The sequence below is a fragment of the Lissotriton helveticus genome, chromosome 3_1 (assembly GCF_964261635.1).
Source record: "Lissotriton helveticus chromosome 3_1, aLisHel1.1, whole genome shotgun sequence".
NCBI classification, from domain to species: Eukaryota; Metazoa; Chordata; class Amphibia; order Caudata; family Salamandridae; genus Lissotriton; species Lissotriton helveticus.
Genome location: NC_136061.1, coordinates 1,959,007,903 through 1,959,035,662, shown reverse-complemented (window position 1 = coordinate 1,959,035,662; position 27,760 = coordinate 1,959,007,903). Strand labels below are relative to the sequence as shown.

At 43.2% G+C, this 27,760-nt stretch overlaps 1 protein-coding gene across 3 annotated transcripts in view; it reads right to left on the bottom strand.

Annotated features, from left to right (window-relative positions):
- PIAS1 (protein inhibitor of activated STAT 1) overlaps positions 1-27,760 on the bottom strand; it is a 906,486-nt gene that overhangs the window by 814,886 nt on the left and 63,840 nt on the right. Inside the window, exon 1 of one of the 3 annotated variants that reach the window (XM_078683060.1) lies at positions 7,165-7,253. The exons of the other annotated variants lie outside the window; for them this stretch is intronic. The gene's annotated coding sequence lies outside the window, so the exon portion shown is untranslated. Of the gene's footprint in view, positions 1-7,164; positions 7,254-27,760 lie in introns of those variants that run through there. 3 annotated transcript variants of the gene reach the window in all.

The window sequence follows — 27,760 nt, the reverse complement described above, 5'->3', positions numbered from 1 at the left end:
GAATCTCGCCGGGAGGTTTATTTTCCACCCTCCCGATCGGCAACTTGATGTTGCTGACCGCGAACGAGGAAAAAGTCTCACTGGGATGTTGATTTTGCTCGCTCGCGGTCGCCAACTTGATGTTGAGGACTGCGAGCAAGCAAAAAATGCCCGCTACGCTGCAAGTTTTTGCACTGTGCTATGAGCAATTCGCATAGTGCATAGTGGCACAAACTACGCACGCTCCGCGAGCGTAGCATAAACGTGCACAGCATAGTACTACGCCCAGGGTTAGTGTCCCTGGTGAAGCATGCGCTTTGAAATACAATGCCTAATTTTTTTTTTTTTAAACCTAGAGGGGCGTCTGTATATATTCTAAAATTATGTGGATTACTGCCATTTAAACTGGGTGAATGCAAATTAATATAGGACTGGGAAAACAAGGGCGTGACACTTAGCCAACCAAGCTGTTTTAAGTATCACTTGGAAGCTGTTGTGTAAAATGTGTAAATAAATGAAAACATTTCACTACAAAGAAAAGGATAACATGTGAATACAGTGCAGGGTTTCTACAGACATTGTATAGTTATCAGGAAGGATAGAAAGCCAGCATTAAGTCAAGAATATGATCCTGCCTAGAGATCCGTTCCTTCAGTCAGGAACATACTAAAGTATTTTCTTATGGCCTGGTTCACATAAATGGGCCCTCATAAGGAGATATTTCACCAAAATGTGCATACAAGAAAGGTGTGTGCCTGAAAACGACATGCTGTAAGGCATCCTTGATTGCACTTGCGCCACCAAAGAAATGGATAATCATATCACAGAATAAACTTAGTAACAACAATTGTTTATTCTTATTTTCCATGAAACCTTCATTTTACAGGATTCTTTCATGCAAACCTCTTTTTTTAACACCTTGGGTGCTCCAGAAGATCCTCTGCTGTGCTGGGCCATAATGGAAATGGGTGTGGTCATGACTAGCTCAGCTCGTCATGAGCACACGAGAGGTATACCGCATGACGAGCTGAGCTCGTCATGAGCATCGAAGGGGTTAACGAAGAAATGGATGAAAGTTGACTTGACTCACTGGAATTACTAACAATTTCAGCTACAGCATTTCCACGGTTGGAATATGAGACAGGATAGCCAGATTCCGAACTAGGAGTGTCAGGTATTGCTGCACATGGATTTGCATTGCTGTCACCTCTATCAGTGGAAGGGTGTAGGTCTCTTTCAAGAAGAAATGCGTAGGTAAATAAAGTTCAGTCTCAAACTGGGCAATTTCTTATAAGGCTCACTAAATTCAGAAAATCAATAATAGAATTAAAGTCACCAACTCCTGGAAACAAAACGTAATATTTCAGCTGGGACAACGATGGCAGCAACAATACCCTAGCAAAACACACGCTGCAGTAATTTCATCATGATGCAAACAAGGCCTAATACAGCCAACAAAAGGGAAAGCAGGAAGCACACAAATCACAAAATAACACTACACTTTCAGAATTTCTTATAGGTCTCGAGGGCAAGGTCGTAGAACAAAAAAAAATACAAATACAGTGCCAGAAAAAAACGACAGCAAGGCTTTGCACATTTTAGCAAAAGTCAAACAGTTTTTTCAAAAATTGGGAGGGAAAAAAAACACAGCAGAAAAGGAAACCTGGATTCGATTACATGGCTAAGGACACTACAACAAAGCGGACTGGAGTTCCAACATACCACTCATGTCCATCTGTTTCGAGATGTGACTCCTGGATTTAATCCACCGCAAATAAGGTGGGATGCACTAATGACAAGTTGGAGGACCACTATAGTTTTCCACATAATTTTTGTATCAGGTCTCTTCTAATTAATATCATCGGCCAGTATACAGGTTCTGTTGTTCTGTGTGCCCCCTTGTCTTTCTCTTCCACTCACTCAATACAGAGGTTTAAAAGAATACAACAGTAATCCAACTTAAGTTTAGGGTTTTTAGGACACCAATAAGGAATTTACTGTTACCCTTTGACGATCATTACTAGACTTCTCTCACCTGTATTTTGTTATTTGCAATTTTCATCTTGCAGAGTGATTGAGAGCACACTCAGGCCAGTGACCCCTCATTCAACTATTGCAATACTGCTTCTCTTACCTTCCCAAATTTCCTCTACCGTTTAGGTCCCAAGATAGCCTTTCCATCACTGTCTGACCATAGTGTGCTTGGTGACACTTTGCTTTCCATTTTCAAAGATATCAACTCCCTAATATCAAATACGTATTCACAATTGGCCTCCAATCAGCTTTAGATAACGTTTTCAAATCAGGGGTCAAATAATCAGGACTGCTGGGTCTGAGGGAACTCGATACCCAATATTTCTTTCATATGGCTTATTTTCTTCCAAAAGGGTTATAGAAGAGAACAGTTCCGCAACACATGTAGTACAATCCCTTCCAGACTACACCGACACCAGCTTTTACCCCATTCCGATTTCTATACATTATCTTAGTTGTATTGGGGGTTATGTACCATCGACTCATTGTTTTGGATGCTGCAACACTTCAAGATATCTACCCTATAGTTACAGAAATTTCATATGGTGATAGTTCTACCCAGTATCTGGCCCCACTCATCTTCTGAGTCCATGTAGGTAAAACCCAAGTAGATATTAAAAATCAGACATTTCACTAAGGTATACATTGTAAAATTATTTTCAGAGGCAAAGAAGGCTCTAGTGCCACCAACCTTATTCTGAGGCCAAGACCTAATGACCAGCCGGTTTTAAATGGCCTTATTCACCCCTGTGGAATAGATCTCTTAACGTCTTACAAACCCCAACGCTTCGTCTGCAGAAATTCTGGCAAGAAGACAGTTTATAAAAAGTGGAGTAAAGGGGAACAGAAATTATGTAAGGCTGACTCCTTAGAACTGTATCCTATAACCCAATCTTTTACAATATACTCATTGCCACTGCTCTCCTAACTTACAAAATTCCATACCCCAAAAATGTGATTTAACATTGAATTTCATAAGAGTCTCTAAAAACTGCTTTGGAAGTCCCTTTTGATATCTTGCCTGCCAAAAATGAGTCGGATGGAGCATGTGGGATGGTGGATCCTAATCAGCATTGATTCTAGAGGATACAGAAGAATACAGTGCAGCCACTAGATTCTGAAACCGAAGAATATTAGGCAGTAATGTGTGCTAGAGAATAAAAAACAGCCATAGCAGTGTAACCAAACATATACACTAATGCTTTTGAATAGTATATTAGTCCTTCACTGTAAGCAGTGGACATCTGCACTGTTTCCGCAATGCCATTCTGCAAGTTAATTCAGGTTATTGGTGGTTCAGCACTCACAATAAGAGTAACAACTAATCTATTGAGTAGAAGTTCAAATTACATTTCCTTCCTATCACATCGTTAGTAATCTTGAAATCATAGTACATGTTATGAAATCAATACATGTAGCGAAAAGGTTTGTATTGATATCATTCTTTATTCATTTTCTTCATACAAACAAGCCATTGCACAGTAGACAGTAGCCAATGCTTTTTGTCCTATTCTGATTTCTTGAGGGAGAGTTTGTGCGCTCCGGGGGGGCGGGGGGGGGGGGGGTTAGTTTGTGGCATTTGCTTGCGTTCCGCAACATGATTAGATTATATGCCCATACAGTTTACTTACATGTAGCATATATGTATCTAATTTGCGTCACGCAGCAACTGAGATTGGAAGTGTGCCTATAATCAGCAGATAATTAAATCCACTGTCGTATTTCATATGACTTTTCTCCCAAAAACCTTTGAAGTGGGAGTCAAGAGAAGATTCTCCTTTGATGGGAAGGGAAGGGAGTTGGGCCATGATGAAAGAATAGCAAACTGAGTGAGGTGCAGAAGCAAGAGGAGCTCAAAAAAGTAAATTTCATCTGTAAAACTGATTGGCAAAATTCACCACTTATCTGATCATGAAGTGAGCCCAAGAGCCCTAAAAGCTCAGTACAAATGTTACAGAAAACCCAAAAGTTAGGACAGAATCAACATTAGTTATGTCGGGTAAATCCCCTATGGCTCACAAATTATATATATCTATCAATATAGTCAAAGTATGCCTGCAGGATATGTGTATTTTTCAATGTAATATACACAAAATACACAACTGCTGCAGACATACTTTGACCACTGGCTGACTAGACAATTATATAATTATTCAGCTGCAATTATCTCTAATCAAGAGCAAATAAATTTCACTTATAAAAACCTTTTCCAGAATTCTAGAGTGCAGCCTTACACTTTAGCAGAAACTAGCATGGATACTTTTGTTCCACATCTTTGCGAAGATTTAATGTGTCTGTCTTCCCAATACATTTGTTTTATAAGTAGGCCAGTTATTTTCGATCCACATTTACCAAGATGTGATTCTAAAATCCAGGGCAACATATTCAACTAACACATGTGCAATCACTTTTGGCAAATGTTGAAGCATCCTCCATGTTCAGAACATTATACTCATTCAGAAAGGATTTTCTTATAGGTCATTTGTCAAACTGCCATGCAAAATAAAACAAATTAAAATGAGTTCACAAGTTAAATCTTATTAATTCATCACTTTTGGTGCACTCTACTTAAATTTGCTGAGACACTTTTTGCTGAGAATTCTTTACCCATCACCTCCCACCCCTCTCCAGCTAAGCTATAGTATCATAGAAGCAATCTGTAGTTTCAACCAAAAGTGGTGAAACATGAAAAACAGAAAGCAATTGCTTGTTCCATGAGCCAAAGCCTTTATTCAATAGGACTAAAAAATGAGGGCAGTCAGTGGGCGCCTTATTTAAAATATCCTCAGTGATCTGAAGCAGACAGCTCGCCCCCTTGTCAGAAATTTATAAGAGAATGCATACCGTTATCAATGTATGGGTGCTGAAGTTTGGGGGTTTGCCAACACTCCTGTTCTGCAATTGGAGGAGAGTTGTAGCTTCTGCGGTCCTTTGTATTAACCTCTTTCATGCTCCAGTTTTGTATGTCATGAAGAGCTGGGAATTTCATTTATTGGCGATTATATTAAACTCGCCCCACTTATTCTCTGGCTGGCTGGCTAAATCCACAAGCAAAAAACTATCTAATCATCAATGATGTTTAACTTATGATAAGGGCCTTAAAAAGTCATTGCTGACCTAGGTCAATGAAAACTGTTACAAGTTAGTAAACTTGCTGGTGCTGTGCACTGTTCACTAGGTCCTAAAACCCAATAATCTCTTAAACCATACCGTATTGTAAATACAAAACAACTTCAACCATATTTTGTTTAAACAAAATTCATTTTTTCTTGTGTTTATACATCATTAATGTATTCAATGCAGCAATATTTACATTGTACAATTAAAATGAGCATCCCTCTCTAAACATAAGCAGTATAACTACCTTCGTTTAAATGCACAAACAATAAAAGACATCAATCTTGTATGTGCCTGATGCATTGCGGGACATAGTAGTCAGGGGCCAACCTACAAAAAAAGGATTTTATTAACAAACTTATTCTGCAACTTAAATTTACTGCACGATGGCAGTATTACCCAATGCACCACATCAACACCATAATATGAGCTAATAGAGCATGTGCTCTCAAGTGACTATTGTGCTATTGACTTACTGCAATTTCTGGCATAGAACATAGTATGGCGATTTCCTTTCATTGCCTCTACCTACTGTGTGAAATAAATTAGAACACGTGTGCACCCATGAGCGTGTATAGTCAAGAATAATAAGAACAACTCAAAGCCCATAGAACAATACTCCCTATATCCCCAATTATAATAGCAACTATTACTTTGTAACAGGCGAGTACTGTCTCACAGTAAAAATAAGTCCCTGTGATTGAAAAAAAGGATAGATATTAAAAAGAGCAGTCCTCAACGTTAAGCCACGCAACCAAAATACTAATAAAACTCCACCAACCTCACATGCGCACTAAAAACTGTCTCGCTATTCGACTCGATCGGTGTATTGCACTGAAAAAAGACGGACAGCATAAATAAATCGTGCTGTAAAGAATATTATCATGCTATACAGAACAATGTGGGACAAATAAAGAATGCCAGAACCACCTAATAAAACTCCATCACGCTCACCTGCGCACTAAAAACTGTCCTCGCTATTCGACTCGATCGGTGTACTGCACTGAAAAAATACGGACAGCATAAATAATTCGTGCTGTAAAGAATATTATCATGCTATAAAGAACAATGTGCGACAAATATAGAATGCCAGAACCAAGCTTATCGTGGGGGGTAAACCCCTTTTTTACTGTGACCTATGTCAAAGCATCTTTTGAGAGCTTAGGGTTGTCCCATCATTGTATTAACCTCTCTGCTGTCTGAAAGATTGACAGGTCAAAATTGAAATTATTCTTTAGGGCTTGAAGGAACTTGGATAAAGAATAGGTCAAATTAAAGAAACACACAGTTGGAGATTATTTTTGTTACAAATGACCCAGGGCACTGAGCTTCAACTGTTTAGGTAGGCATTGGAAAAAGGCTCTCGACACGATTAGGTTAGGGGTCATGTGCTCCCAAATTTGTTTCCCTGTGGGTCAATACGAGTAAGTATTTGTATATGTCCTTCTGACGGGCACTAGGGCCTAAACACCGCTGCACTTTGGGGTTTTTTCTGCACAATTCTGACCAATGTAGACCAACTGTTTTTTTATTTTTTACAAATGCTGAAGAGGGTAGAAAATTTGCTTGGCTGTTGCATATTTTTAAAAATCTGATGTGAAATGTCGGGGGGTTCAAATGCTTTAATGTTTGAATTTGGTGTGCTTTTTAGGGTCATGCCAGCGAGGGCATTTATAGCGCATGCGCTCTTGCTTGTGAGACGCTATAGTTTACAAACCGGTCTTGGAGCCAGCCCATTGCTTACAATTTATTGGCTTGTCTCACTCTTCTTTGAAGCCTCTTTAATTAGCTAGTGCTGGCCAAACATCACTTTCGATCCTTTCTGTGGAGCAGGGACCGGCGCTTGAAATAATCAGTGCTCATCAGCTACTTGAGCTGTGATTGAGGCACTATTTACACTCCCCCCTTTGTTTTTTATTGTGCAACATGACTAAAAAAAAAAAGAAAAAATGCCACGTTATGGCACTTTCTTTTGGTGCTGTTTACGCCTAGGTTTCTGCATAACAAAGCATGTGAGGCACTGCAGCTATTTACCTGGTATTTTGGTACGGCGCTTTCTTCCCTTCTTGAAATCTGCTCCAGGCAACACTGATTGATGTACTCTTATTCTTGACCTCTTCCCCTTTTTTGTTTTCATTTAATATTTTTTAACTGCAACATGACACCGTCTATGCAGGCTGCGTCACTGTACTTTTTTTACGCATGTACAGGGTGCAGAGCGGAGTATAATCAACCAAGAAACGTCTGAGTTGGAGCTGCTTTTGCTGGTCCTTCAGTTGTGAGATTACAGGTGAATTTCAGGTCAAAGGATACTTGTTTACAGGTGCAGACCATGTCATCTGGACCCACTAATACTAGTTTTAGACCTGTATGTTGCCTTTTTGGTTGAAATGTTTTTGCACTTGCGTTAGCCTGATGCAACAGCATGTGTCGAAAGTGCACCTTAACCAGAACAAAAACTCTATAATTAGGCTTTTCTGTTTTCAGTTTCCATTTTTGGTAAATTCTGGTGGGGGGTTTCCAGTGATTTTAATACCTTAAAACAGTGATTATCAGTGGTTACACATATCCACGCTGTTAAAAACAGAAACCGTGTTTTTCCTGTGCCTATGGAATGTTTCGCTTTTATTATTGCTTGCTTTCCTCGCGGATAGTGCATGGTATATAACCAGTGTTCATGAGGTCCAAATATATTCTTACAAATTAAGCTTACTGTACTATATCCTAAAATACTTCAGTGGGTCTTTGGTCATGTGAGATTGCTCTTTACTTATGTAGATTTTTATCTGTGAAAAAGCCATCTCAACAGTTGCACTTGAGACGGGCCAGTCACACTTTGCTAACTCTGGCCACCAACATAGCTTTCCATGTCAATACTGGCACACCTGAAGATTGTGATTCTCTGGGACAGGTTCTACAACATATGCATTGAACTGTGAGCATAAGCACTCAGAGTTATTGAAGAGGTTATAAATACAGCAGTGCTTTTCAAGAATGCAGCAGAATGTACTTTGTTTCACATCTCTATCATTATGTGACCGAAAATCCTCACATTTGGCATCATCACTAAGCAAAATTTATGTGAACGTTTGCCAAATGTATAAAATAGCATGAGCAAAAGTCAGTGACAGAGCCAACTGTCTCTATGGTGAGGCCTAATGGCTTTGCCAATGCTAGTTCATGTACTTTTATAATTAGATGTTATAATAGAATACATGTATTCTGATCTGAGTCAAAGACACTGCACAGCATTAATTAACAACAAGTGAAACAAGCATTTACAATGCAATGGTTTCGCCTTTGGAAAAGTTCGAGCTATTGGCATTGCTCATGATTTTTTTTTTTTTCTTATAAATAAATGGCATTGTTATTTACATTGCCAACGGCTGACACTACAGGTGCAGGCACACCCGTCCAATGGCAGAAGTACTGAGGCTGCCATGAATCTAGAGTTCTGTACTGCCATTTACCAACCTGTGTTCGTAAATGAGCCAGATGGAGACCAGTTTCGAGGTTTCTCTGCCTGGTCTGAACAGCTTTCAAAATCTTTAAAAGAACCTTACATGAATGGTGATTTTAGTGACCAACAGGTTGGCTTGTGGGATTTTCAAATGTCTTTTGGAGGTTTTATATCCGATTTTGAAACTCTAGAACTTCTAAATGAGGCGTTTACATCAACTCCAATAACATCCATTATTACACTGCCTCTTGCCACGTCCATTATCCATCATAAGAAAATTACATCTCACAACAACCTTTACCCAATACAAGAAAATGCACAGTGCAGCTCAGCACTGTATCTGCCTAACACATGCTGCATCTAACTTAATCGCTCACCACCAGGCGGACATGCGCAGTACTTCTGTGTTCTTGCAGCATAAGCGAGACTATGCATCCTGTATCTCACCTCAATCTCTACTCAAAGTAACTATGTGGAAACTGCACCCTATCACAATTTCTTCTCAGCAATGGGACATCACACCAGTTTCACTACCGTCTCGACTTGGTACAAGAAAACACACTCTCTACTTAACAGTACCTACAATTTGACGCTCTGTGTCCTCACTATTCCTACCTAATAAGTCTACTAGCCCTATGCACTCGAATCAAATGAGCGCTCTATCTTGCCACAATTTTTTCACAACACAAACCAATACAGAGTGCTTTATGCGACCTCTGCTCAATACCAGCATATGCACATTTTATTTCACAGCAATATATACCCATTGTAAATCCATGTATACCATGTCTAGCACCGACTTTTACCCACTAATAGCATTTTAACTTTTGACCGCACAATAGTCCTTATACTTTGCAAGCACCCTAGCACAACATCAACTACAAGCTCATGCCGACTTAATTTCATAGGATTCTCTTGGCTACACAAGCATGTATATACTGGATCACAGTGCTGCCTCGACAGTGCAAACACAAGTTAGCACAACATTAACTACCCAGTACGAGCTTCACAGTAGTGCAAGCTCTAACAAGTGCACATTGGATCTCACATCAACCTTTACTTAAGTGCACACAGTGGCTTGCTGAACCTCCAATAAAAGGTCATGCACACTTGATTTCTTAGTTTCTGCAAACCACTGCTAGCATACTCAGGGTGCATCTCACAACAGCTTCAAGCCAGAACCAGCACATACCCGGGCGACTACAGTATTCGCTTCTCGACACGACCTCATTCATACTACATCTTACAGTAGCCTCACGCCTGTATAAGCGTGCTCATACCAGATCTCACAACAAGCAATCTAAACACAACCACACATTTATTATGACATCTTCTACACAGTGCACGCCAACTGGGCGGTAGTTACTAATCAAATAAAAGAGCATGCCTACTATACTTGTAACACGCTGCCTGATGAGCCCTGTCTCAGGACCACCCAGTGTCTTGGCTTCCAGTCGTATATAAGCCCCTGACTGTCTTATCGCTAGCATTGAGTGAAGCGGAATTCCCGGGTGGCTGTGAAGGGCCACAGAAGCAGAAACAGGGGCACACTTCAGTCTGAGTAGACACTGGGTGGGGATGAGTTCCAGATGTGGTCAGCTGCTGGCAGGATGTGCACATTCCAGGAAGTGCCTTGTATTTACTCATGACCCTTACTGTCCTCTGAAAACGGTAAATGGATACACTGAACTTTTTAAGGAGTTCAGATAACAGAATCAGTGTGGTGGTATCACAAGATTGTTTTTAAGTTCGCCCTACGGCCGTCTGACATAACCTTGTTTCACTTTCACAGGAGTGTGGCTGCAGCAGTTTGCATCCCTCACCGATGGATGCTGCGGCTACATTATTTAGTAAGAGTTGATAAATCCCTGTATTGACAACTGCAGACTGTGCCATTCTATAAATCTCCGTTTTACCAACTGCAGGCTGTCCTATTCAATAAATCACTTTATTAACAACTACACACTCTCCCATTTAAAGCACTCTTTTAATATCTACAAACCGTCCCATTCAATAAATCCCAGTTAATAAATCATTGCATTACCCTCTCCATGCTGTTACATTTACCTGATGTCGAAGCTACGACCGAATGCCCTTTCTGTGCGTGCTCTACGGTGCTGCAAAAATGCTGTTTTTAGCGCTTTTTCTAGTTCGAAGGCTTGTATTATTTTGCCTCATTGTAGTCTTTCTCTTCTTTCTGTGATATTCATAAACAAGCGTGGCACACGCAGTTCTTTCTCACAGCCAGACCTCAGCCTTACCTCACAGCCTTTTGACCCTCTGGAGAAACTCCCCTCACAGAAAGAAAAACTAAATATCTCCTGACACCGCAAACAGGAGGAGAGATTGTCCGCGGCTGGGAACAGGGCCAACGGAAGCTTTGCACAATGCACTGTGAGACACACCTTGCAGCACACAGTAGTGTGTGGAGGCTCACGCGGAAGAATGTGCAATCCTGCACCCCCTCTCACTGCGCCTCGAAACTTTGGAAAACTCTTCCCTCGAGCGTAAGAAAATAACTTGACTGCTCCCCATCAGGAAAGGGCTGAAAACCCGACTTTTTAACTAACAGGTCGCTTTATCGTTTCAATTTCTTTTAATTGTTTTAGCCTTTCTGCTTATAGTCTAGTTAGCGCCTAGACGCCTCCTGACAGGAATGCGCTTTATAAATACACATTTAATTTCACTGTGGTGAAAACATCAGCAAAAGTAACCTTTCACCAGATACACTGAAGCAGACACGGTTTGTCAGGTTGAAACCCCGAGCGAGAGAGGACAGAGCTTGCAACAGCGTGTCTTGGGAGTAGCAGCGCGTGAGAGGCATGTATTCCTGACAGGCCCCGCCCACAATCTGAGAAACTTCTCCCCATCATGCTGCGAGGAATAGGAAGTAAACACCAAAGCAATTACCGCTATTGATTGAAGCAGTAATTCCGCTCCGAAGACGAGGCAGCTGCGGCAGGAATGAAGGAGCAGCCGGCGGCGTCTAACAGCGAATGATCACAAAAACGCTGTTTACGACGTGAAGCGGTGGAACAGGCAAAGGAGGTGGGACAGGAGGAATGGACACGGTACGGGGAAGAGGGAAGGGAAACGAGGCAGGAACCGGGAGCGGGGTAATCGGGCAGAACAGGAACAGAGTTTGAGCTGGAACAGGCTAAGGGATAAGCTGGCAGACAATGTTGAGCAGACGCTTAGGCTCGAACCCAAACAAGCACTCACCTGGGGAACAACGGAGGCCCAGCACGGAGCGGGCATTTCGGCAACCCCGCCCACGGCCGCGGTAATGTGCGCTCGAAAAACATGAAGCGGGGGGGCGGGAACGGACAGCGGGAGGGGGGGTCGGGAAGGCTTTCTCCGTTGGCGGTCGGCCGCGGAATGGCCCAAAAAACCTGGTCAACACAAAAAAAATAAACCCCGCCCACGGACGCATGACTACACAGAGGGCACGCCCAGGGAAAAAATCTCGGGAACGCCCCCGAATCTGGTCCGTGAATGACGGACAGATCTCTGTTCCAATGGCTAGCCTCCATTTATGGAGCTAGCCAATGGAACAGAGGGCGGATTTAAGTGTCCCTTACTGGAAGACTACAGATTTCTCCTGGAGGCGGAGCTAAAGCTCCGTGCTCCAGCGAAACCTAAAAACGAAGTATGGTTTGTAGAAGAGAAGTCGAAACATAAAAATAATCCAACTGAAGTAGAAAAGTCAAATTAAATCACAGGACACAAGAAATGGCACATGCTATTGTTTGAGATGTTACTGCCAAAACATCTACACAGATAATTTGTCACCTTCTAGGACAAGCAATGAAATGTGGCACTTCACAATATGTGAGAGCACTGATGTAATATCCACTATTAAGAGTAACCTACAGACGCAGGACAACAAAGATCTTCCATCTTTGTTGTCCTGAGCCTAGCACATGAGCCCATAATTCAAACGGATAATATAAACTGAAATATGAGAAGTCATTTGTTGAAATAAAATAAAACTACTAAAAACACAAATCCTGGATTAGCACCACAGATAAAGAGAGATGGTGATAGGAACAGAAGGAGGTCTGGTGGCTGACCACCAAGGTCATATGGTTTTTATTCATATTAATTCAAACTGGGGGATGACTGGCGCAGATATGACTTGAGCACCGATTTGAAACAAATGCAACTATGTAAGTTTCAAATATGTTGCCATAGAACAGGTCCATATTGGGGCACAGGGTGGGAACAGACAACTTTTGCTGGGAAAACGTGAATCCATGCACATCACAGACCCAGGGACCAGTCACCCACGGGGACACAATATGGATGAGGAAATGGTGATACATCTCCATTCAGAATGATTGCTTCATGTCTCCATACTATACAGTTCCTGATCAGTCTCTACATAATCTGTCTTTTTATGTCTTTCAACAGGAGGAAAGGAATGGATTCGTACTAGTCACCTTTGAGATCCCTACCCTTTTCTTCAATCAACACACCAGTGTTCTGCATCAACGTCCCCAGATAAGGATGTTCGTCACCTTAACTTATCCTGGTTTATTCCACAAGTTCAGACAGAGCGCTTATGACACAACCCACTTGGGGTATGTAATTATTTTATTGATATGTTATCCAACCACATTTCTCAGTGAGGGTCTCAACCATTACGTTGATCCAAGATGTCATGTTTTTTTCAATCTTTCCCACTATGGGGACTTGCATCTCATACTGCACTGGCTTCAAACAGCAGCAGTTATTTTCAGAAATACGCCTGCCAGCATTTCGTGTAGCCACTCTTTCGATTAACACTATGCCACATCACATTTGACACTTAGTCAACTTCCACATCTGTCCACGCACTGAAAGTTACCATAGGCCCCAGGTCATATCCTTCAATTTTAGTCCAGTTAATCATAAATCTGCCCCCCCAACCTGCCGGGGCATATACATGGAAAATCTAACGCGCCTCAAGTGGAACGAAGTCATCAGCCCGGACATCCTGCACGTAAGCATGGGCATCATAAGTGATGGAATCAAGCAAGAGGTTTCTCCAACCGTAACATGGTCGACCCTCTGCTCGCATCTAACCAACCTTTTCCCTGCAAAACCACAGTCCCAAAGGGCAATCACAGCTCGTCAGTTTTCAATTTCACCTCTGACTAAGTTACTCAAGAAGCAAAGAAACAACGCCCTGCGGGCACTGGCAAAATCCCCGGGGAACAGCGACCGTTTAATGCTCTATCAATCGGCCCAAAAATCGTTTAATCTGGCTATAAGAAAAGATAAACGAACACATGACAATCAATTCTGGTGTACGCTGGTCTGGGAGAGTAAGAGCAGAAACTCCAGAAAATTTTGGGCCCTAATCAATCGGTCAAATGGTAGTACATCCATGTTGGGATCTGCAAACATCCAGGAATCAGATTGGGTCTCATATCTAACGGACCACTTCAAGTCTTCAGATCATCCAGGGCTTACTGGAAGCAGTACCCCAATTGATACAGACACGGGCCCTTGTATTAAGCGGAGTACACCAACCGAGTGCAGTGAAATAGAATCATACAGTAGGGGAGGGCTGCGAGGCTTTGAGTGTGATAGAGGCGCTCAGAAGGATGATCTTTTAAATTGGGAGTGGAGGAAGGGCAAAGATAGAACTAGACTATGGGGTTGATTTCACCCACAAACAAATCATAATGAGCACACTGACTGCCACCTTAGCCGCCACTAGGTATTTTAGTCGTTTGCTGTACTAGGCATTATTATCTTTTTTATTTACATCTGGTTTGATTACACAAGAGCAGATTGTCCGGTGATGCAATGCTGCCCTCCAGTGGACAGATGGAGGATTACACAAGCGCAGCCGCGCAAATCACAAATGTGAATAATAATAAGGAGAAAAAAAACACGATCTCCATCTGTCTCCAATTACCGGGCGCGATAATTGGAAACAGATGGCGCCGCTGCTCGCTCCCGCAAGGTGTATGCCATACATGAACGAGCGCTCATTGAAAACAGTGCAGTTTCCCAAAAAGTACAGACCGATTCCAAGAGGTCACTCCTAAGGGTATACAACCTTTACAACGCAACTTTTACAACGTAGTGCCTTTACAACGCGGTATTTACAACGCAAACCATTACAATGCATTGCGCTGGGGGGCGCTCTAGGATAGGGAATAGATTTCATTTACTATCCAACACCTTCCCTACTATCCACGGGGACTGGAGTTGGAATAGTAAATTAAACTATTCACTATCCAGCACCCCAAAGCACTATGCGTTGTAAAGGCATGCGTTGTAAAAACAGCGTTGTAAAGGCATGCGATGTAAAAGCATGCGTTGTAATGTCATACATCCCTCCTAAGCAGCGCTTGCGCACCGATTAGGCATGACCTAAAAAGCAATAACACAACTACAGCCAAGAACCCTCGATGAGCGCATTCTCATTCCCACGTGGGCATGAAAACTCAAACCTTCCACTGGTGCTGCAGGGAAATGGAGATGTAGGATGAAGGCAACGACAGAATAGAAATGGTGTGTCAGACAGAGGCACTCGTACTAGTCTGATTTAACAACTGAAAACCTTTTCCATACTAAAGTGCAGTAGTGTCATCCAGAGAGCTGTGATCAAGTCAACCAAACTGGAAAATAGAACCCCAGGATAAGAGATTACGTATCCAGAGGTACACAAGAGGCTAGTGAACCATACGGTATTTAGAAAAGTGCCAAAGTGGAGCAGACACACTTAACCTGTAACCATGGTACAAAAATATGCTGGAGCACTTTCAAGCTACTCATGAGCCAGGACACAGATGAATGGGAATTCTTTTAATGTTTCACCTTGTATTTACAGGCAATGTAACAATATCAAGTAGGCATGGCTTAAATATTTTATTTAACATAAAACTAATCTAGGAAGGACAACAGACTCCAATCACAGTGTTTAATTAGGAGTCCTGCCAGATGCAAATGAATCCTACAAACAGAAAAATTGAAAACCCACCAAATGTAACACATTAAATGCACCAGTCCCCTCCAATCAACATCTGTTATGGTGAAAGGCCAATATTTGCATTCACCCAGCATTCAACTTAAGATGTCTAGCTGTGCTGAAAGAAATATAAAAATTAGACGCCCAACTAGTTTTTAGGTAAATAAAATGCCTTGATAAAGCAACTCCAAAGGCTGATAATCTGCCAGACACTCACCACCGAATATGGGAAAAAAATCTGCTAACAGCAAAAATAGTTTTTGGTCTAAAAAATAATCCATAACCCTGCTAGTTAAAGTAACTACTTCGTGTGTGGATGTGCTCCTTATGAAAGGGCAGAATGCAGTCAGTCACAGTGAAGGTAGCCAGTGGATGATGTGGCACCATGCTGTATGATGTAGCCGACGGAGTAAGTATGTGAATGACAAAACAACAGCTTATGGTTATCACTAATCAAGGAAACCCCTGGTGTGAGCTGTTTTGGCCTTCAGAATTAGGGGCAATGCCAACCCCGGGAAGAGTGGTCAAAAGCCTAGGGCTGAAAATTGACGCTGACCGATCTATGGCCCCACAAGTCTCGGCGATGGTGGGTTCTTGCGTTGGTCTGCTTAGACAAATCCGGAAGCTGGTACCCATTCTGTCTGTTTCCACACTGCAATCCATAGTGTCCGCTACGGTTATCTCGCGGCTAGGCTATGGTAATGCCTTTTGTTAAGCCCTTCCGCAGAAACTCCTCAAGAAACTGCAGGTTGTGCAGAATGATGCGGCCAGGTTGATTTATTCCCTGCCGAGGAGAACACATGCGAACCCCCTTCTTTTGAGGCTGCATTGGTTGCCTATCAAACTTAGAGTGCAGTTCAAATGTCTTTGTATGGCCCACAAAGCCATCTATGGAAAGGCCCCTAATTACATCAAAGCGCTTGAGGAAATACACTCTGGGCAGAGCTCTGCGATCTGGCAAAGCCTGCAAACTGATTCAGCCTAGATTTAAGCTCAAATCCAAGGGTGGCAGAGCTTTGTCGGTACTTCTTCCGCAAATCTGGAACGAGCTACCTGCTACGTTGCAGGGGGACTCAGTGCTACTTTCTTTTAGAAAGAATTTAAAGACCTACCTGTTTAAAAGGATAACATCAATACCCTAACTGGGTTCGATGGCGGAGGGCGTTTTTGGGCTGCAGTAGGTTATGTACTTTTTCTGTGAAAGCGCTTAGAGACCAGTGGTGATTTGCGCTATACAAAAACATTGTAACATAACATAACAAGGAATGAAGACGGCTTGCAGAAAGCTCTTATTAGTATAATATATGTCTAATGTTAGTAAAAATGAATTGCTTTGCCGATGCTTACATGCAGCACTTTTTTGTATACTTCAGTACGCTCCCTAAGTGGTATAGGTCTACCTAGACATGGGTCCTGTGCACACTGTCACAGGAATCAAGCTGTACCTAGAGGAGCCATAATAAGGGTTGCTTGTTTTCGGGTTTAGGGAGGACTTGGTTGCTTGAGCCCATCTCTTCCTACGGGATCAGAGTCGAGACTGATTTCCATATGGTTGTGTCCAAACTGAGGTGGCATGGTGTGCAAAATAATGATGAATTAGGATGTGGTCGAGGGGAGGAGCCAAGATGGCGATCGGAACAGTCGCATAAACGCCTCGCTCCGAGATCCCTTCCTCCCCGCCGCCTATCCTGTCTTTAATCCTGATCGGGGTGTTCCGAATTTGGTTACCTGGGAAGAGCCTTCACTTACCGTCTTTTTCCGGGGCTCTGGCGTGCAGTGGTTTCCGCGTTCTGTCCTTGTAACCTTGCTGGCCTTCCCGGCCCTGACGCCGGGGCCTCGAGTGCTGTGTCTGGCCGGAGGTGTTTGGAGTGCCGACGGCCCGGAGCCGCTGAAGAGACCCGATGGTGGGAGCCTGAGAGCCGCGAGCCGGAAGCTCCGGAGCGGACCCACCCCCGATGGTGGGCCACCCCGCATGCCTGATTGCCTGCCGGCCCGAAGAAGAGAAGCCACGCTGTCCGGCACCCCTCGGGTGAGAAGCCCACTCCTGTTGATTGTCCCGCTTGGGATCTGTGCAGGGCTCCCCCGAGTGTTGTGGGGAGCACGCCCGTTCTTCTGGTGACTCTCCTTTCTCCGCCGAGCGCCATCCGCCGCGGATCGGCTGTGTGTCCTGGGGCCTCCGGCATTCCTGGTGGGCTTGGCGGCGGATGCGACAATGGCGGCAGACGATGTGCACAAGATGGCGGATGACCCCTCGGAGTGTTTTCCTCCGGGAGGCAGGAATGTTGCTGCAATTGCTCTCCCCATACCTCGTTTGATTCGGGCGGCCCCTACACGGAGTACTATCTTGTTCGCCCTGGGTGCTCTGCGGATCGACCTGTCCTTGCACTGCCGGGACTTGGAGTTGCGGATCGCCGCCATGGTTGTTCAGCCATTTTGTGACGCGGTGTCGTCTCCCCGAGTTGGTATTGTTGAGACTTCTCCAGCTGCTGTGCTGGGATTTCCGGCTGGGTGTTCGATTCCATGGGATCAAGTGGACCCGGTGCCGATGCAGCAGTATTTCCCGCATCCTGATTTCTTTGCTTTGTGCTGGACAGCCCGGACTTTGTGCTTGGCCACGTGGATCCTTGGGTTACTTCTGCATTCTGACTGTTGCCGAGTTTTCCTGGTTGCTTTTTGTTCGCCGAGACGGTGTTCCGTGAAGATCCCACTTGCTTTCCTTGACTGGTATGGACCCACTTTATCATGCTGTTTCCTGGCCGTGGCGGGGTCTGGCAGCTCTGCTTTTCATAGAAGTGGACAGGGGTGATCGTGCCTGGATGCCTGTGGGACTTTTGTTTGTTGATTGACATCTCCGTGCATCATCATTTGGACAGTTCCTGTCTTCATCCTTTATGTAGGCTTTTCTCAATGTCCTTTTTTGACCTCGACTAGTGATCCGTTATTGCGGGTGGGGTGGTGTTCTGTATTTCGATCGCTGGCTCCCCTCCTCTCTTCTCTCCTCTCCTTCTCATCCTTTTTCCTTTCCTTTTATCCCTTTCTCCTTTTTCCCTTCGTTATTATTCCCTTTCTCTCTCTTCTATATTTCGGGTGACTCTGGGCAACAGGCACGCTGTTTAGTGGGATAGGCCATAGCCATTACAGTGATGTAGGGTGGGGGGGTGTTTGTTATTTTAGTTTGTTTTCTTCTATGGTCCCTTTTTTGCTTTCTTTCTAGGGGGTGGGCTATGTGCCTTTGTTCTTTCTCCTTCGTTTCGTAAGTGTCTGCACTTTCTCCTTTTTCGGGACGGGAGGGCGGTCTATGCGGTGACCCATTTACTTGTTTGCTACGATTTGTCCTTTATTTTTGACCCTTTGATGGGCATTGGATATATCTGGGCTTTGCTCTACTGTGGTTATTTGATTGCGTAGGGGGCTGAATCCCTCTCGTCCCCCCCCTCCTTTTTTGAGTATGTTGCATGACACACGGGTAGATATGGCTTCTGCCTCCTCTATACATCATAAAATGAAACCTTCCTTATCCTGGCGCTTACTGTGTGACGATTTTGTTACTCGTTTATCCTGTATTCATCCTACCGTACACATTGCCGTTGTTCTCTTTTGACTCTCCTGCTTTTGCGGCCGGCCCTTGTGGTTGTAGGCCTGCGCTTGTACTTATACCTGTTTCTCAATAAAGGTTTTTTTTTTAAAAAAAAAATAAAAAAAAAAAATTAGGATGCGGTCCTCATTATTATTGGTGGCTAAGATCAACTCAAACATCCCAATCATCACTTTTTTGTATACTTCAGTGTAAAACTGAATTAAAGACACATGTAAATAATGTCATCAGATCTACCCAGAAGTGATAGAGATCCAATTGACTGAAGAGATTTTACGATCCTTCTCAGTGCCCGAGCTTATTTTTTCAGTACCTTATTTGTCAGTGGCATACATGTATATTGGTCTGCTTCAAGAATTGAGAGCAAACCAAGAGCAACATGAGTGGACTAACTTTTAGATTTGGGTTCAGTAAGCAACGGATTTAAAAATATGAAACAAAATAGGTTTCGACGGATAGTTTGGGAGGGGCGCTCTGGAGTGAAACTACCGAGCAGCCATTCCCGTTGGCGGTTAGCCATGCACTCCATATTATATATTTAAACAATTGCACACCGTACATAAACAGAGTTTTAAACAAACACTGAAGCCGCCATATAGTCCTATAGGCTTAGACAATGTCTATATAGTATGGGAAACTATTGTTATGTAATCACTCCTCTTAACAAAAGCGGTTACACAAAATCACATGTCCCATCAAATCAACTAACAAGGTACAGATAGCTGATACATCCCAAACTAGGCTCGCCGAAAAAGAGACTCAGTGCCTTCACACATATATGGAACCCAGAGGTACGCAATCCACTGAAAGACAAAACTGAACAAGCATTTACAATGCAACGGTTTCGCCTTTGCCAAAGTTAGAGCTATTGGCATTGTATCCCGAGCGACTATAAGTGATGTGATAGTCCATCAAAGACTGTCAGCAGTAAATACATCAGTGCATTAGGCAGGGTTGCTAGCAGTAAAGTAAATAAACACTATAAATTTGCATTGTATCTACATTGCTTATGCATAACAGCCATAGCAGCAGTCACCATGCACCAGGGTAACAATATGAGTGATACATCTCTCCAACTTAAATAACAGCTTTAAATTTATTTTGAAGATGTAAATGCTTTTTCTCCAAACATCACCCTGTCAGTTCTGAAAACACACACATTTTCGTCTCAAATATATGCATTTAAATTTTGACAAACTAATAAAATGTCGACCAAGCAAAGGCTTTCATGTTTAGTAGGCTGCACATAAGAGAACTACTCATTGGTAGGCGGCGAGCTACTGGTAGCTCACAAGCCACTTGTTGGAGATGCCAGGTTTAAGTAGAAGGGAAAGCACTGTTGTGGAACTTGGCTGGTTCAATGGACTATGGGAAATAGGGTGGCCACTGTCAGTCCTGGTCTGAGGCTAGATTTACAGTACAGAGAAAGGGGAGGTGAAAGGCCAGGCCATGGCTATTCTGAAAACGTTGCACCAAGGGTTACACGCCCTCTGTATCACGATCACCCGTCCCCTCACTTGCTTGTTCACTCTCTCTACACTCCTCCGAATCTCTTCCGTTTCTATCGTGATCTCCCATCTGCTCACCCCCCTCTCTAAGTCTTTTCCCCGTCGCTCTCTCTCTTCCCCTCTATTCACTCTCCCCTCTCTTCTTCGCCGCCCCTCTCTCTCCGGCGTTATTCTATTTCTATCCTGCAAGCCTCTCTTCTTGTTCCGCGGTATCCATCGGGGATTCACCTGTTATCGAGCGAAGCTGGCCTGTTCAAAACTTTTGGATTCCAGCGTACCGCAGCAGCCCAGTGAGTACTGACCAGCGGTACCAGTGGGGTCTACAGTATGAGCACAGGAGCACTTGCAACTCTACAGTTGGATTTCACACGTGCAGGAGCGCGCTGTCAATACTACATATTGTCGAGCGTAGGAACGCTTACATTCCTGCATTTATTTTCACACCTGCAGGAGCGCGTTGTCCTTTGTTGCCAATTGAGTGAGCACAGGAGCGCTCACCTTCACACATTTTATTTCTCACGCGCAGGAGCGCATTATCATATCTACCTATTGTGCAAGCGCAGGAGCCCTTGCATTCCTGCATTTGTTTTCACAAGCGCAGGAGAGGGTTGTCATTTGTTGCCGTTTGGGTGAGTGCAGGCGTGTTCACATTTACACATGTAAATACACATCAAATATAGCTCTTAAGCACAGGCATCTGTGGCCGAACCAAACTTGAGCACCTCTGGATCTCCCCGCTACAGAGCAGCAATTATTCCCGCGAAACCGCACCCCGACCAACAGTAGCCTGGCCTCTGTCAAGCCATTTACAAAATATATATTTTCCGCGTCCATGGTTTTGTTTGACAAAAGAACGACCGGATACCCAGAGGATGTTACGCAACCGAGCGGCAACCGACAGGCCAGCAAACGGGCATGGTTGCGGACCCTCCGCCCCGACCCCCACCATCCCGACGGGGGCACCCGAACCGGAAGAAACGGCACGCCAAAACTGAGGACACCACCACCACTGGCGAAACACTCCGTCCCCGCACGGGCGGTGCAAACAGCCGTCCCAGCACGGGCGGTGGAAACAGCCTATCGTGCCTGCCCGTGAACCCCGATGGCCAAATATAATATTTTATGTACCGTTTCTAAGCACTGTAGACCTCAGCAGCAATACTAAATGCGTCGCTCCCCCCTTGGGATCCCCACTAGTGATATGCGTAACACTTCAGGGGCAGTCAGCAGAGGCAAAGCATTTCCCGAGGCAAAGCATTCCCCGAGGCATCACCCCAAAATGGCCCCTGGGGGTGGGGGGTTCACACTCCGTCACACACCCTCCCGACCGCCGCACACTCCGCGCTCAAGACAAGCATGACCCAGTCACCCTCCCTCGGTGCCGCTGATAAATCTGCCGCACGAAAACAACACCAGCATGAGGGGCGGGGGTTCGCGGATCTCTCCGGCCCCGACCCCTGACCAACAACACCAGTACTTTCAACACCCACACGGAGCCACAAAAGGAAAAGGGGGGCCCACCGCCACAGTGCCAACACTCACCAGAATGAACACGACGCAAGACAGATCAGCGCAGAGCAGCCAGGGACGTACAATGCAGTGTAAACAGGGACACTATTCCTAAAAGTATGAGTGGGGCGAGCGAAAAAGCATCCCTCAAAGAAAAAGGTGGAGAGAGAACCAAGAGACGATAAAGCAGAGGAGTGAACTCTGCTGGGAGGGAGGAAAAACATCACATGAAACGATGTGGGAGTGAACATATTCGAAATCGGACAATAAGCTATCCGCAGTAGTGAAAGACTAGAAAAAGTAACAAGCACCACGAGCACAGGGAGGGAGGGTGGCGGGAACGGGCACAGGACAGGGGGGGGGGCGGGAAGCGGGCGGGAAAGGACCCGAGCCGAGCTCCAGAAACAAATCCCTTTCACACGGGGAGGGGGCGGGAGGGGGAGGAGGGGGCGGGAAGGCAAGATTTAACACGCACTCACCAGGGCTTCCTCCGGCGGCCGTGGTCGAAAAACGGGAAACGTGCACAGGACAGCGAGGAGGGGGGACAGCGGGGAGGGGGGACAGCGGGAGGAGGGACACAGAGTAAGGCAGGACAGCAGCAAGCACGGCCCGGCCGGACCAGATTCGGGGGCGTTCCCGGCTGACGTCGCGTGACGTCGGCAAAAGCCAAAGAATCTCGGGAACGCCCCCGAATCTGGTCCGGCATTGACGGACAGGCCCCTCGTCCAATGGCTAGGCTCCATTTATGGAGCCAGCCAATGAATGACGAGGGCCGAGCCAAAGCCACACTACAGTTCTCATAAGATTTCTCCTGCGCAAAAGCTGCTTGCGCAGCTTTTTGCAGTCGAAACCTAAAAAGGGTGGCAGTTGAGTCCACATTGTGTCATTCATGATTTAGAATGTCCATATACATGCTTGAAGTCACAACTATTTATCTTTTGTGGGATGGGTATTAACTACTCAAGTGCGGTCTTAACTTCCCTGGGGGGGGGGGGGGAGTAGTAAGGTGAGTGGTAATGCTAATGTGTTTATTTTCACTGGATTTACAATCTGTAGCATTTGTGCTACTTTTCCTATGCTGTGTTGGTTTTCTTTGTAGGATTATAGTGATTTTCAGACTATGGCTGGTCAGGCGATACTTTTTTATTGTTATTCACTGGATAGGTGATTTTTTTTTAAAATTATTTTTATTTTGTTGGTCACCACCTTGCTTGATCAGGTCTATAATATTTAGCAATTATCAATAGTACTATCACATGCTGAAGCTCTTGCTCTCTTCATGGGGTATTTTTCATAAAGTGCAGCCATTCACCCCAGAAATGCCTTCTGGCACTCCAGAAACCCCAAGTCGTCCTGGAAGTAGCCCATCAGAGAATGCAAATTCGATCAGAAAGGATTTTCATTTTTTTTTTCATTTTCTTTTAAACAAATATCAAGAGACTACATTGCAACGAGAAATTTTCTTGGCTTCATGGGGCGATCACAACATTTCTCAGGCGGAATTTTTTTAACATAGATAGTAATCTAAGAGGTTTGCATAGAAAATTCTTCTTGCAGTCAACACTAAGAAGATAGGTATTTTGAGAGTAATAAGTTGGGTACAACATGCACGCAGTTTGGAGAAAATATGGTTACTAATTGGAATCCAATGTAGTTTCTGAAGTGCTATTGATAAACAGTCACATTTTCTCAGCTGCAGTAGAGGTTGTGCTGTCACATCTTGGATGTGGTGGATTCTGGTAATGCAACTTTCTGATGTAACAAAGTACACAGAGTAACCAAATTCTAGACAGACATGCAGAAAGACTGCAACACACCTTGAAAAGCACAAGATAAGCAATAGTCTATGAAGTATTCAAAGGTTTATAAAGCAGGATTTGGTGACCAGAGATACACATTTTTAAAGACTCAGTTTACACAGCTGAGTACAAGAGCCCAGAAACTTGGACCAAAGATTACATACCAACAGTTCTCTGGCCAATCAACATAAGCTCTTTTTAGGTCGAGCATTCAGGACCTCTTGTATATACTTTGGTATATACTTATTATATATTTATATGTGAATGTACTTTGTGAGCTCTGGAGATCAGCCCTAGGACTTGTCTGCTTCTACTTAGGGACTTTTTTCCGTTCAACTGCCTCTATTTAACGGTCTTGATAGAAAACGACTAGCAGAGGTCAGTAAAATACCAGTATTGCTTTCTGCTGAGGAACTTTCTTTTTTTAATTTTTATGTTCAGCTGCCTCTATTCAACTTTCTTGATAGAAAACGACCAGCAGAGATCTGTAAAATACCAGAATCACATTAGCATTCTCTAGATACCAGTCCACAGAAATTGTATTCCAGGAGCATCCGTAGGCAATAATATTTTTTTTTAATCTTGTGTCTTAGTGATATGGCCACCGAATGCCCTGATTTAATATTAAAAACAGAGCTTTGGACTATACCATTTCCCACTGAAAGGCAATATTTCTCTTCATGTGTTCCCATACCTGGTATGTCACGCAGTTTGGTGCTTCCTTTCCCTCCATGTTAAAAAACAGTAGGTGTTTCAGCACCGAGGCTAATGTGCTAAATATATATATATATATATATATATATATATATATATATATATATATATATATATATATGGTCCAAAGGTGAGCCCGATTGCATTGCAAATGCTTGTTTTACATGGATTGAAACAAAGAAAATTCAATGCAATGTCTTTCTGGACAGATTCGAAAGCAAACTCCAGCTGTTATACTGATCTCCAATCATCACCTTTTTTTTCTTTGAAGATAATCCGAGTATGGCCTGCATACATAAAATAACAGACTGTAGTTATAAAGCAGATTCGCCAGTGGCTAGAGATACAAATTAAAAAGAACTGAGACACAGTTCGTTGATGCCACTCTCCCTGGCTGCTTGAAAGGTCTGTTTTGTATTTTTCTTAAAAGGACAAATGTCAATTCAATAGATTATCTTGAATGCAAATATTAGACAGACAGTGTCTTAAGTCAATCGTGCAAAACTCCAATATAGCACGACGCTTCTCATCACAAGTGTCAGATTTGTCTTGCTTGCCTGTCTTTGAAATTGATGTGAGAATTTCCTTTTCCATGTCCCTTTCGAGTTCCACGTTTTACTCTTGTATATCAAACCGCAAGACCACATCTCCCCTGCCTTGAAAGCCCTGCATTGGTTACCGGTTGCCAGAAGATCCATGTTCAAGCTGCTTTGTATCACCCACAAAGTAATACATGCAATAGGACCACTCTTCATCAGGAATAAAATCACCAAACACATTCAACAAAGGATCCTCCACTCTAAAGGAGCATCTTGCCTCAAAATTCCGACCATACAAGAAAAAACCATGGGTGGCACATCCTTCTCTGTTCAAGCAGCCAAACTATGGAACTCTTTAACCCCCAACATAAGATCCACTGACAACCACCTTATCTTCAGAAAACTACTCAAGATTTGGCTCTTCCCCACATAAGCACCATAAGCAAACAAATTTACAGCATATCCCTCTGTACATAAGCATTTGTTTTCACTATAGATATGTACCTATCTTTGTGTATTACTTTGTATAAAGATGTAAAATAATATGTTGTTAAGAGAAAAAATAATAATGAATAAATATAATCTTTGGTCTACATGTACATATTTCCATTGTGCATCTATGTACCTTCTATGTACTTGGATCTGTGTGTCTGTTACTTTTCTCCTGAAAAAGCATATCCAATGCACTACCCTATTTCGCATCCTGTGCCTCTATCAATATCTTTAATCTACATATACTTACCTCCTTTATACATCTATATACTTTCAATGTACTTATTGATCTATATATTTATCACTTCCTTCTAATTTAGCATTTCCAATGCACTACCCTATTTCTCAGCCTATACTTTGCTCAATATATCTTCTAGCACAACCTTCCGACTCATCTCAAACTTTTCTAATACTCCTTCCAATGCACTACCCGATCTCTCATCCTATACATCTATCAATGCATCCTCTACATCCACTCTCATGTATCCTAAGCCCCATACAACTACTATGATCACCAAAATAACTTTCTAGACTCTCTCCTACTCTACCCCTCCTTGCATCATCTGTCACCTCTTTTTACTATACCGATCCCCTAAAACAAACCTTTCTAAACTCTTCCCTCTGACTACTCCCCTCCAAAACATGATTTTAGTCATCCGAAAGCCTCCTCCTACTGCTAAGACCTAAAACAAAAAAAACTAAAAAAATCCTTCACTCTTTTTTTTCCTCCACTATCCTTTTCAATCAAAATTAACAGACTAACATGTTCATTTCTCAAATTCCATATTCAACTATACAAATATACTGCCCAAATAACTGAATAACATATCCACTACTCAAATTACTTTATATTTATACCAAAATCATTTTCAAAACTAATCCTTTATAGGTTCCGGAGTGGCATGCTATTCGCCAGAAAATCGCTTCAACACCCATCCGGGGTAACAAGTGCTTTATAAAAGCAAATCTTTCTTCCCCTTTTATCCCTCTGCTATTCTTCTCACTCGAAGTAACTGACTAATATCCACCACTGAAATTACTTCATATTTCACCATATTAATTCACAGCTAATCCTTTATAGGATTCCTGAATAGCGTGCATCAACAAGCGCTATATAAATACAAACCTTTGTCCTCCTCTATCCTTCTACTATCATTCCAAGTCCAAATAACTGACTAACCTATCCACCACGTAAAATGTACTTGCATGTTTCACTATACTAATTCAACACTAATCCTCTATGGGTCCTGGAGTAGCGTGCTGCTCACAGAAAAAGCGCTTCGACGCCTCGTCAGGGGTAGTCAGCGCTATATAAATGCAATTACTATATATATATATATATATATATATATATATATATATATATATATATATACATATATATATATATATACACACACATACATATATACACACACATATATACACACACACACACACACACACACACATTAAAGCTCCAAAGTTACCCACGTGGCGGGAGCGCACTCGAGGAACAGCTAATGCTATGTAGTTGCCACCAGTTCAAGAAATTCAGCCTGACGCGTTTCGAGTGAAAATCTCTTTTTCAAAGGCTGTTTACTCTGCATTATTTGACCCATGATGGGTGTCAGGGAGTGCAGGAAAACTAATGCACGCATTTGAAAAAGATTTTCACTCGAAACGCGTCAGGCTGCATTTCTTGAACTGGTGGCAACTACATAGCATTAGCTGTTCCTCGAGTGCGCTCCCGCCACGTGGGTAACTTTGGAGCTTTAATATACACACACACATATATATATATATATACACACACACATATATATATATATATATATATACACATTCCTGTGTTTTTCTTACTGCTCCCAGCACCGATTTGGGCCATGTATGATCCTATGGTATTTCTCTCTTGTTCCGGATCTTGGTCTAGTTCCATGAGTGTAATAAAACTTTCCGTGTCCCTAGCACTTAGTTCCGTTACCGGCACCTCCGGGTTGATTGTGTGTTTTGCCATTTTGGGATTCTCTGCAAACAATTTTGCTAACTTGATTTTACGAACAAATTT